The following is a 13648-nucleotide window of genomic DNA, read 5'->3' as shown; positions in this document are numbered from 1 at the left end:
AAGAAGAAGTTCTGATTTTCTGGTTTATATTGGGGCATATGGTAAGTGGGTATATATGAATTATGTGGAGGATAGCAACATGGCTGTTCTCTCTGAGTCCAGAGCACTGAACCTCTGACTTAGAGAAGCATACTTTCTTCACTGACACGTGTAAGTGGGATACAGGTTTCATATAATGTGGGGATTATGGTTCAAGGGACAAGAATGATGCCAAATTTGGAAATCAATTAAACAATTTTAACATATGCTTTGGGGCAATTACATAAATTATTATCTTCATAGCATGAAAGTTTGTTGTGGCCAGGAATATCATAAACTAAATAAAAGTCATAAAATAAATCATTAAATATACTGCTGTTACTGCTAATCGACACAGCAACATTTGTTCATACCAAGAATTATCTCTAGTTCAAGACTGCCTGAATTTGAATTTTACCTTTTATGACTTACTAGCTTCATGATTTTAGGTAGGTTAATCAGTTTTCTTCAGTTTCTGTATCTATAAAAGGTGATAATAATAGTACTTATTATTAAGCATTTGTTTTAGTTCAGGGTGGTATAACAGAATACCACAGACTGGATGGTTTATAAACAATGGGAATTTCTCAGAGACCTGGAGGCTAAGAAGTCTGAGATCAATGTGCTAGCAGATTTGGTGTCTGGTGAAGGCCTGCTCCTTGGTTCATAGATGGTCGCTTTGTTGCTGTGTCCCCACATGTTGGAAAGAATGAGTGAGCTCTCTGAGGTCCCTTTGATAAGGGCACAGTCCCATTCATCAGGGGCCCACCCTCACAACCTAACCACATGTGAAGGCCCCACCTGCTAATACTATCACATTGCATTGGAGATTAGGATTGCAACACATGAATTTTGGAAGTATACATGCATTCATCTATAGCAGTAGAAGGTAGCAGTAGTATGAGTTAAGATTAGTCCTATGAAGTAGTGCAAATAATGATAGCAAATGGTCAATAAGCATTGGCTTTTATTCTTATACATTCAAATAGTAATGTTAGCACACATTCCATTGCACAGTTTGTTTACTATTCATACACCAGTTAGAAAATCCTGTGAAATACAATTATGTCATAGGGTAAGGCATGGACAGTTGAGAAAATAGTCAAAGACAGCAAAGAAGCAACTGAAGATATAAAAACTCCCTATTTTTGAACCTGTTAAAAGATTTATTATTCACAAGAACAATGTATAAAATAAGACAGTAGCAAAATTCTTAACATGGTGGCTGTCATGTAGTAATTGCTCAATACATGTTAGATATTGTGGTGGATAGAAAAATACTTTCCCCAAAATATTTCTATCCTCATCTCTAGACTCTGTGAATATAATATGAGTGAGAGGGATTTAATGTTGCAAAATGGAATTAAGGTTACTAATCAGTTGTCCTTGAAATGACGAAATTATTCTGGATTATCCATGTGGGCCCAATGCAATCACAAATGCCCTAACATGTGAAAGAGAGAGGCAGAATAGTAAAAGTCAGTGGTAGAGAGAAATGTAAAAATGCTAAGCCACTGACTTTGGAGATTGACGAAGAGATCACAGGCTAATGAATATAGATGACACCTATGAGTTAGAAAAGGCAAGGAAACAAATGCTTCTTCAGAGCTTCTAGAAGGAATGCTACCCTGCTGACATCTTAATTTTAAAACTTGATCTCCAGAGCTATGTGTGCTGTTTTAAGCCACTGAGTTTGTAGTAATTCGTTATAGCAGCAATAGAAAACTAATACAGACATTGCTATAATCACTGTTGCTATTATAATCATTATAATGGTAAGCATGCTAAGGGTGCAGAGATTGTCTAGTGATTCTTTGTGATTGAAAAATAATAAAAAAGGAGATTTAAAAAAAAAAAAAAAAAAAAAAAACAGAAGCCTTTAAGGTTTTATATGGGGGAAAACTTTCCCAAAGGACCATTAGATGCAGAATTTCAAGAATAAGATCATGCAGAAACTCTTAGCCTAGAGGGATATGCAGCATAGAATATATGTGCAACAATTTCACCTTGGTATATTGTAATATTCTTCAGAGGAAGAGGATGGGTTAGACCTCATTTAAAACTCTAATTCTTTGCTTAATGTAGTTGAAGATAATGATAATTAACTAGAAGAAACTTGAATGAATTCTCCACTGAGAATTTCTTCCAGGAAAAAACACTGGAGTCAGAACTCTGTCAAACAAAACCATAACTATAGATAGAGCACTCTGTACGCTGATGGGGCCTATATGTAAACAAACTCTAATAGCAAACATGGGAGGTGGGCTGTAAGCAACGCAGTGGATTCATGCAGCTATATACTGTCTCCCCCTCCACTTTCCAGCCGCCAGCTCCTCTGCTATGTTTTTTTTTTTTTTTTTTTTTTTGTCTTTCTCTCCCTCTCAATATCTCTCTCTCCTTCCCTATTTCTCTCTCCTGTGTAGATCTTGTTATTCTGTTAATCAATATTGTATTGGGGCTTGACTAAATTAGTTACCTGCATCTGCATTCTTTCTGAACTTTATCTGTATTAATTAGATAGAGCCATGTCAAGCAAGACCTACCAATGCTTTCTGACAAGAAAGTAGTTTCTGAGTGCCTAGGGGGCACTTGAGACAGTGAAAGTAGCTAGAATATTAGGCAGAGAGCTACAGAATTTAATCAGAGTGTTTAGGGCAGAATATCAACCGGTTTGGTTCAAAACAGTTCTTGATTTCATTCACTGGACAATCCAACAAATACATTGATTATAATGATCAATACTTTTGGAATTAATTTAGATTAGATCCTACCATTATTCAATGGTATAAACATCAATCAAATTTTATAAAGTATTTCATTATAATATTTATTTTATGCTGTGCAATAGAGTTATCTAGAGGGACAGGACTAACAGGATAGATGTATATATGAAAGGGAGCTTATTAAGGGGTACTGACTCACAAGATCACAAGGTGAAATCCCACAATAGGCCACCTGCAAGCTGAGGAGCAAGGGCCAGTTCAAGTCCCAAAACCCCAGAAGTAGGGAAGCCGACAGTGCAGCCTTCAGTCTGTGACTGAAGAACCGAGAGCCCCTGGCAAACCACTGGTGTAAGTTCAAGAGTCCAAAAATTAAAGAACTTGGAGTATGATATTCGAGGGCAGGAACCATCCAGCACCAGAGAAAGATGGAGGCCAGAAGACTTAGCCAATCTAGTCCTTCCATGTTCCTCTGTCTGCTTTTATCCTAGCCACACTGGCAGCTGATTAGATGGTGCCCACTCAGTTTGAGGGTGGGTCTGCCTCTCCCAGCTCACTGACTCAAATGTTAATCTTCTTTGGTGACACCTTCAGAGACACACTCAGGAACAATACTTTGCATCCTGCGATCTAATCAAGTTGACAGTATTAACCATCATAAGTCCATCTCTTGTCAACTTGAACCCATACACATCTCCTGAGATAATACATAATCTTTAAATAAAGACAATAATAAGGCCATAATTATGCTATCATTCTTACAACTGGAAATGTACCAATCCCCAACCCAAATGCTATTACATAAAGTTAACAACACTTAAATGCTGATATGAATTCAATAAATTTTATGTCACATGATAAAGGATAAAGAAAAAAATAAAATGAAGGTATTTTCTTAGTACAAATGTGTAAATGCACCAACATGTTCTTAACAAAATATGGAGGAAATACTCATGACAATTACAGTCCTCATTTCTGCAACTGGTTATGTGGGCATAGCTGGTATTGATGACTACTCTCTTCTACTACTCATTCTATATTCTCTTTGCCTTCAGCAAGCACCTCAGCAGGTTGTAGCTTTTTACCTGGTGGGGTGACTGAAACTTTCATTCCTGAAGGGTCTGGGCCATTTGTAGTCTTTCCTGGATTGGGTTGTTGAAGTTTCCCATGGACATTAATCACACTGGGCATGGTAATACTAAGAGACGCCCTAAGGGATCTCTTGTATTCCACACATACTCTTCCGTACCTCCATTGTGGAGTAGTATACATTTCATCTTGACGGTCCAGGTCAGTCACCCCAGCCAACACTGTAACTTCCTTCTTAGCTTGTTGGCTTACACGTAGAAGGAGTCCAAAGTGGCCAGGTGGCGATCTTAACTTCCAGTTAAATGGAATCATTGTTGTGTTTCCTCGTGGTGGCGTTCCTCCCTCTGGAACTAAGACGTCTAGGCCAACAAAACATGACATCAAAGGAACAGGAAGCAAAAATTTTGCTAGTGGGTCACTAGGGGTGATGGTGACCCCTTGATTCCTGGAACCACAAATTCTGGTTATGGGAGAAACAATTACATATATTGGACATAATTCAGAGCATATACACCTTCTGATAAACTTTGCCCCAGCCCTGCAAAGTATCGTCACCTAGTTGGCATTGTAATTGTAACTCCAAAAGGCCATTCCACCATTCTGTCAATCCAGGTGCTTCAGGATGATGGGGAACATGGTAAAATCAGCAAATTCCATGAGCATGAGCCCACTGCTGCTCTTCTTTAGCCATAAAGTGAGTGCCTTGGTCAGAGGCAATGCTATGTGAAATACCATGACAGTTGATAAAGCATTCTGTGAGTCCACAGATGGTAGTGTTGGCAGAAGCATTGCATACAGGATAGGCAAACCCATATTCATAGTGTCTATTCCAGTGAGGACAAACTGCTGCCCTTTCCATGTTAGAAGAGATCCAATACAATCAACCTGCCACCAAGTAGCTATCTGATCACCCCAAGGAATGGTGCCATATGAAGAGATCAGTGTTGGTTTCTGCTGCTGACAAATTGGACATTCAGCAGTAGCTGTAGTCAGGCCAGTCTTGGTTAGTGGAAGTCCACATCACTGAGCCCATGTGTTATCTCCATCCCTGCCACCATGGCCATTTTGTTCATAGGCCCCAATGGGGCAAATACAGGAGTGGCTGGGGAAAGAGGCTGAGTGGTGTCCACAAAATACGTCACCCTCACAGACACACCCAGGAACAATATTTTGCATCCTTCAATCCAATCAAGTTGACATTCAATATTAACCATCACATGCTGACACTCATAACTACCATTTTTCCCTTCTCTATCAAGTTGTGTGTATTTTCTTCATTATATTTTCTTGTTCTTTACTTAAGCATCCCATGTGGCTTTAAAAATAAACTATTTTTAATTGAGTGTGTAATTAGACTCCTAAGAATGTTCTAGAAAATTGCCATTTAATGCATATGCATAAGGCCAAAATATTCTTTACTAATTCTCAGTGAAGCATATTGCTTAATCAAACTAAATTTGCTCCTCAGAGATTAATTTGTATACCTAGTGAAATTTTACTTTGATCAAATGGAGAGCTTTTCAATAAAATTAATTGATTGATTGATTTTATTTGTAAGGTATATTTTAGCTCAGAATATATGTGGCTAATATTATTTCTTTGATTCTGTGAAATGATTTCATTTAAAAATATTTCAGGTAAGAGCCTACAACCTTCTGCCTTAGAATATACTTTAGGCATATAATAATGGACCAATAAATACAGCCTATTGTGTTTTAATGCTATATTTCCAATTCATTGTAAACAATTTCTTCCCAAAGATTTGCTCTGAGCAATTTAGTATTTTGTCTTTCTCTATCACTAATTTAATCTCAGTTAGACTTCTGTTCTTTCTCTAGCAGAATGTTAACCAGCAGTTTACCCTTACATTTTGTTTTGCTTTGTTTTAATATTTCCACTGAAGCAGATTGCAATAATTTCTGACAGTGAATGTTCTTGATTTTTATTCTTTTATTTGGTTTCCTTTAAAACCCAGGCTAAAATATTCATTATTTATCATATGATTAGATTTTTGCTGTATTGTTTGCTACTTTACACACGATTATAGGTGATTAATTTTGATTTGTTTATATCTAAATTATTCTAGAAAATGAAACACTATGTATGACTGAAAACCTTAACATTTTTATGACAAAATATTTTAATCAGATTTATTTTAAAATATAATTTTGATTAATTTTGTTTTGTTTTAATCAAATTTGCTTATTCATATTAATCAGATAGAATTATATAAACACACATAAAATTGTATGTTTGGAATGCATTTGAATTCACACATGCTATGTAAGAAGTTGCTCATCCAAAAATATTTATTGATAATATCCCATTTTTCAAACATGAATTCTGTCTTGAGTAAGCTTACAGCTCACTAAGAAAGATAAATTAGCATTGTTATTTTTCCATTTAGGTAACCACCACATATAGGTAGCTTAGGGTATGGAGTCTGACTGCCTGTGTTTATATTCCTGCCTTATTTCTAGATACACCACTTAAGGCAACTTTAAGTAGTTTAGTTATCTATAAAAGGGGGAATAATTATGGTACTTGTCTTATAGTTTTTTGGGCAATAAAATATATTATTAATAATAATAGTCAAAGTAATAATGATAGCATGTATTTATTTCTCATTAAGTACTAGGCAGTGTTTTAAACACCTTACTCAAAGTGAGAAATTAAGTAGATTGCTCCAACTCATCCAAATACTTCAAGATGTAGAGCAGAAGATTGAACCTCAAATTACTTACTTCCAAGGGCACTTAAACATCTCTTATATTATATATATATGATCTATTATATATATATATGCATATACACAATAAATTTATTGTTATATAATTTTTGCTATTTGTATATATACATATACATAATATATATATACACATTATCTAAAGGGAATTGCTTTCACTTTATGATGCTAATGGTACTATAATGACATATAGTTAAAAATGACATTCTCAACTCTATTTTCTAACTTTATCAACTACATAAGTAAATATATAGCAAAAGTACTTTCTGTTAAATTTTGCTTTTGTTGTTTTACTTTCTCCTTTCAGTTGTGAAACACTCATTACTAGAATGAATGCATACTGTAAGGCAACTACTCCTTATTTTTCAAATTAAAACTTTAATTGAACTTGGTCCTTCATTGACTATTGCTAAACATTTGTTCTGACTAGCAATATTATGTTTACAAGTCTAATAAAAAGAGTAAAATGTCACATAAAAATATTTGTTTTGTAAAATAGTAATTATTTTTCCACCAAGTTATATTTTCTATTTCATTGGGCAAATTGTAGGTGGCTTGGTATATTAGAAAGTGATTTTTTTGGAAAATATCGTTACAAACGAACTTTGAAACTTTATGATAATTTCAAAAAAATAAAGACTGAAACAGCTTTTAAGCAACCCATATTTTTAGAATGTGTATTGAGTAAGTTGGTTATACAGTTGTTCCTTAGTAACCTGTGGGGAACTGACTCCAGGACTCTGCTTGGATACCAAAATTCAAGGATGCTCAAGTCCCCTATATAAAATGGTATATTATTTGCATATAACCTATTCACATTCACATACTTTAGATCATCTCCAGATTGTTTATAATATAAACTACAATGTAAATACCATGTAAATAGCTGTTATACTGTTTTTCTTTTGCATTGTTTATTATCAACTTGTTATTTTTATTTTATTTTTCCTAATATTTTTGAACCATTGTTGATTGAATCCATGTATACAAAGGCCTGACTATTTATGATATATTAAGTTGCATTTTGCCTAAAGCTTCCTCCATAAGCAGGAAACTTTAACTTAATGTGTAAACAAACAGCATCCTAACTTAAGTAACAACTTGTAACAAGTAGTTGAGTCTCAGCCAATCATAGCAGCCAAACTTGGAGCCAATCACAGGCTGTAAACTGCTTAGACATGTCCAAATATGGCAAAAACCCAGCTCTAACCAATAACACTGTTTCTGTCTGTCACTTTCTTTTTCCATCTGTAAACATGCTCCTCCCTCACTGCTGGGCAGAGCTCTCTGAACTGTCACTAGTCAAGGGTGCTGCCAAATTCATGAATTGTTTCTTTGCTGAAATAATCTTTACCAAATTTAATTTGTCTAAAGTTTTCCTTGTAACATATTGAATGAAAAAGAAGGTGTATCTATATTCAACAAAAACCAGAGAGGTTTAGTTTTGAGAGCATTTCTTTTTTTCACTTCCTCCTCAGAAGAGAATAAAAAAGGATAAGTGAACATTTCATACAAAAGCCATCATTTATTCCCTAAGTGCAACACTACAGAAGTATAAAACCTATTGCAATAGATTTTGCCAAAGATATTCAGAAAGTCTAAAACCTTCTTTTTCTATGAAAGATATTACTTCTGTAACATCTTCAAAGAAACAAAATTTCATTTATTTCTGCTCTTAGAGGCCCTACACTTGTAGGATATATACTGGGCAACAAAAGCAATAAGAAAACAAGAGTCTGACTGTTGAAAAAGAGGGAAAAATTAGCCACAGATTACATAGGAAAGAGATAGAGGGAAATATAGGAAGAATACACAGGTATTAAAAGTTTATACATCCATGTATATAATAGATATTCATAGATATAGATACGGTCATAATGTGATTACATTTTTATTAAAACTATGTGAATGTGTCAATCTATTTTATGTGGCTCCATTTTGGAATGCAAATATTGTTTTAATCTTTACTCAATACTGAGGCACAAAATGCTATAAAATTTTTTCAAAGTTGTTTTAAAGTTTTAAAAAGTATCAGTAGCATGATTCAAATGTTTAATGTGCATTAAATAGTACTTCTATGCAATTATTTTGTATTTCTAGTAGATTTAACATGAAATATGCTGAGAGTTATGATTCTTCCAGACGTACTATTTTCTTTAAGTAATGCCTTTGGTTTTAAAACATTGTTTCCCATTAATAAAAAATGGAAAACTTTTTTTTGCTTCCCAAAAGAAGTGACATTTTGAAACGAGGAATGAATATAAGCTTTAAATAAATTGCATATAATTTACAATTTCCAATTTGGCATTTAAATAGGGATACGCAATCAAAATATGTTATCTCATTACATGGTTTAGGTTTCGAGTATAAGCCATTGTTCATAATCTTGCATCTCCATTAAAATGTCTTGTTTCCATCCTAAATATTAGAACGGATCCTTAAGATATGATGTAAAACATATGTCATTAATTAGCTAAGCAATAATGGTACATTGTTTAGTCAAAATGAAGGTATATTTCATTTTGGAAATGCTGAAATTATCTCTTAAAATACTGCAGCATGTATTTTATGATGATTACTAAATATGCATTTCTCTGATACAGATTTTTCCTTATAAATATAATTTTATCAAATATTGTTAATACATGACATTTATAAACTGTGGGCCACCAACTGCCTTGGATTGTTAATTAAAACTCTTCATTACTCAAATGTGTTGTTCATATTTCATGTTCCTGTGCTCTTAAAAATACTTATTTTTTATATTTTTCCATGTTGGTTAAACAAACAAAAAAAAAATATTGAAAGGCCCATGGCACAAAATATCATATGACTTAAAAGGTAGTCAGTGATTTATGACACTGTTACCACACATCATTGAGTAAATGAGGCTTGAAACTGACTAATGTTTCTCTTCAGTTTGTTTGTTGGAAACATTTATAACTTCCTCCAGGGATTTTTTCATTGCTATATTGTAAAGTAGTGAAGAAAAAATATATTGAACTGTTACTTCATTTTAATTACATTTGAGAAATACTTTTGACTTAATATTACTGAGAATACCTTTGATTTAGTGAACTTCTTTTGCATATTTTGGACAACATAGGTATTGACAAAGGCAAACAACATCAATAATAACATTCATTTTAAACCATCAACATTCTTCAAATGACTAGTTTATTGTTCACTATTTTGCTATGCCTGTGTCAAATCATAAAAAATAAGTTAGATTCTCCAAATTTCTTCTTAGAAACAGTTCAAGCCTACTGAAATAAAGACACGTAGATGACATTGTAGTTTTAGCTGTTCCACAAAATGGCAAATAGGATGGACATTAACTTGTAAAAGTTGTATTACTTCTAAAGGAAAAAGCATATATGAAATAACTGATATTTTTGCTATGATATTAAGAGATAGCTTAATGCACATTCTCAACTTCTGTTTTGTTTTATTTAAGTATTATGCTAAAGAGCAGGATTTCATATTATCGTTTCCAAAATTGATCCTAAACTGTGGTCATGCCTCAATCTTAATGTTCAGTGTAATGGGAATTCATTTACATTAATTTCTGAGGTAAATAACTTATTCTTTGCAAAACTTACAAAGGACAAAAATTCCGTTTCAAGGATTAAGGGTAAGAAGAAGTAAGGAAGATCAATTCTAAATGTAGCACCAACGCTTATGTCTCAGCTTCAGTCTTTTAAGAGTCTGAAATAAAATACAAATAATAATGCACAAAATTTACTTAAAATTGAGCAAGTCATTGAGAATTCAAAACATTATTATTCTGGAGGATATGTAGCAGAACAGTGGTTATGACTGAAAACTCCTGACAGATTTTGATTTGAATCAACCTCTGTTACTTTAGATAAGTGATCATGAGTCAGTTACTGTTTCTGAGGCTGAGTTCAGTATCTAAATTACACTAATATAGATTTATATAATTGGAATTATAATAATAGTATCCATGTTTTTGTTTACTCTCAAGGAAAATTAAAATACCATATATAAAGCATTAACACAGTGACAGGCAAAATTAAGTTATTAGCAAACTGTTTTCCTAAATACATAATATAGTATATTGTTTAAGAGCTTGAGCTCTGCTTTCTGGTAAATTTTATCTTTGATCTATGCTGTGTTACTGGCCAAAAGACTTTGGGAAAGTTCTTCAAAATTTTATTTAACTTTCCTCATAATGGAAAAACAGATAAGTAATAGTACCTACATTAAAGATATGTTTGGATGCAATAATATAAGTAATGCACTCCTATTCCTGACACGCATTAAGTTCTTCACAAAATATTACTTAAATTATTCCTGCTGCTGCTGTAAGCTATTGAAATGTATGTTTCTTATTTGAGGACACGTTAAAGTATATTAGAGCACAAAGTATGTTTAACAGGTTTAGCTAAAAGTCGGACTTGCCTACATCTGGAATACTGGAAAAAAGAGGATATTTTATGTTGGCTTATTCTTGTGCCTTCAGTGGGCCTTGGTGACACTGGTGGTTTCAGCACCAGAACAACACAGAGATATCAAAACACCATGTCACCCCCGCAAAAATATAAATAAAATAAAAAGGCCGGGCGCGGTGGCTCAAGCCTGTAATCCCAGCACTTTGGGAGGCCGAGACGGGCGGATCACGAGGTCAGGAGATCGAGACCATCCTGGCTAACACGGCGAAACCCCGTCTCTACTAAAAATACAAAAAATTAGCCGGGCGAGGTGGCGGGCGCCTGTGGTCCCAGCTACTCAGGAGGCTGAGGCGGGAGAATGGCGTGAACCCACGAGGCGGAAGTTGCAGTGAGCTGAGATCCGGCCACTGCACTCCAGCCTGGGCGACAGAGCAAGACTCCGTCTCAAAAAAAATAAAATAAGATAAAATAAAATAAAATAAAATAAAAATAAAAAATGCTAGAAATCATGCAGCCATCAAGGAAAACCGCTCAATGGTGCATGTTAATACCCTTTAAGAAATCTGCCAACTATCTAGGGAAAAATGGTTGGAAGTCATGCAATATTCACAAGAGGCAAAATCAAAGAAACACTGTTTTGTGTTTATTTTAACCCTAGAATAGCCTAGTACACATGAATTAAATTGTTTTTCACAATTATTATTTCTTCCACTCTCCTTTCCTTCCATAAATCTTATAGTCATTTCATCTTTGTTTCTAAAACTAGTCCTCATTTCCTCCTCACGATCATTCACATGAGATGTTCTATGCGGGAAGAGTTGAATGCGTTCCAGACCAAAATACTTCATCACCTTTAAGAATGCCAGCAGTGGTACCAACATTTCTGGTTTGCTGCCATGAGGCACAGATGTCTATACGAGCACTAGCAACTCACGGTGATGAAATGCCACAGTCAGCTTTCCTCCTAAATAAACAATTCAAAGTGGGTGAACAAATAGCATGCTCTTTTAAAAAAAATAGATTGTCTCCTTTATTCCATCATTGTTTGCCTGAGAAAAGCATGAAAATTATGACATGAAAAACCGCTCACAATCTGACTCAAAATGATTCCATTCCAGAATCAATACATAAAAAATAATGGATTAAATGCACAAACCAGCTTAAATCAAAGAAAGAGAATTATCAAGTGCTAGAAATAAAAGGAAATGCAAAATTAAAAGAATAAACAAAGGATGACTTTGAGGGATCCCAGTGATGCCTGAATTGCACATCAACTTTAATGGTTAGTCTGAAGATTTAACATTTGCTTCTGGAATGGGCTCAGACTATGGACTCTAGACATAAGCCTTGGGCAGCAGTGGGAAGAGTTTTCATCTACCTGGATTGGTGAGAAAAAACACAAAAAAATTAAGCCCACTTTTACTCATGTGTAGGATATACATTACTCTGGAAGGACAATGGAGAAACCCAAAGGCAAATTAAAATGCAGTTTGGAAACAGTGAAAGGCATAGGACCCCAGGCAGGGCGCCCACAAAACATACCTCGTACGAACAATTTCACAACAAAGGGTTTGATGGAAAACAATGCCACTGCAAATGAACTTATATGATATTTCACAAACCACAGTAGAAACGACTTTCAGAAAAGTATGCTTAAAATGACCTAGCATAAAAGAAAGAAATGAAAAGCATAAGATTAGCTGCACATAGAAAAAATACGACAATTGAATAAAGAATAAGAAAAGAAACTCTAGAAATGAAAAACACAATTAAATTTAGAATAATGGAATTACATTTAAAAAATAAAAAAAGAACACAGTTGAAGGGTTTATTTAATATGATAAAGCAGTTGAGAAGAATATTGAGTAATTTAAATGTAGACCTGAGAAAATCATCTGGAATGCAATGGAGAGAAATAAAGAGATCCAAAATATAAAAGATAAAATGAACGTGGTATATATATTGGGAAGGGCTTCCGTGTCAATAGGCATTTCAGAAGGTAAAAGTGAAGAAAATGGTAAAGAAGTAGAGTTTAAAGGGATAATAATAGAGGACTATTTCCTTTTCAAGAGTTAAAAAGTGCATGAGTTCTCACTCATGGACATAGAGAGTAGAAGAATGGTTTCCAGAAGCTGGAAAGCAAAGTCACTGGGGAGGGATGAGAGGAAGGTGGGGATGGTTAATGCATATTAAAAAAAAAAAAAAAAAATAGAATGGATATGACCTACTATTCTAATAGCACAATTGGGTGACTATAATCAATAACAACTGTATTTTTTAAAATAAAGAAGGTAATTGGATTGTTTTTAACTCAAAGGATAAATGCTTAAGGAGATAAATATCCTATTTTCCATGATGTGCTTATTTCACATTGCATGCATTATCAAAACATCTCATGTACCCCATAAATATATACACCTAGTATATACCCACAAAAATTTTCTAAATAATTTTTTTAAAAATTTAAAAAGGAAATCTGGGAGTTATTAGATTGAAAAATTCTACCAAATTCTGGCCATAACTGAAAATGTCAAAAATATTCTCCTTCTTAAAATATAAAGGTGAAATTGCAAGACCTCAAAAACTTTAAAAATCCACCAAAAGATAAAAAGGATTTCTTATAGAAAAACAATAATTAGAATTATAGCATAGATCTCATT

Source organism: Piliocolobus tephrosceles, chromosome 1 (genome assembly GCF_002776525.5).
Source record: "Piliocolobus tephrosceles isolate RC106 chromosome 1, ASM277652v3, whole genome shotgun sequence".
NCBI classification, from domain to species: Eukaryota; Metazoa; Chordata; class Mammalia; order Primates; family Cercopithecidae; genus Piliocolobus; species Piliocolobus tephrosceles.
This window is presented reverse-complemented; position numbering follows the sequence as displayed.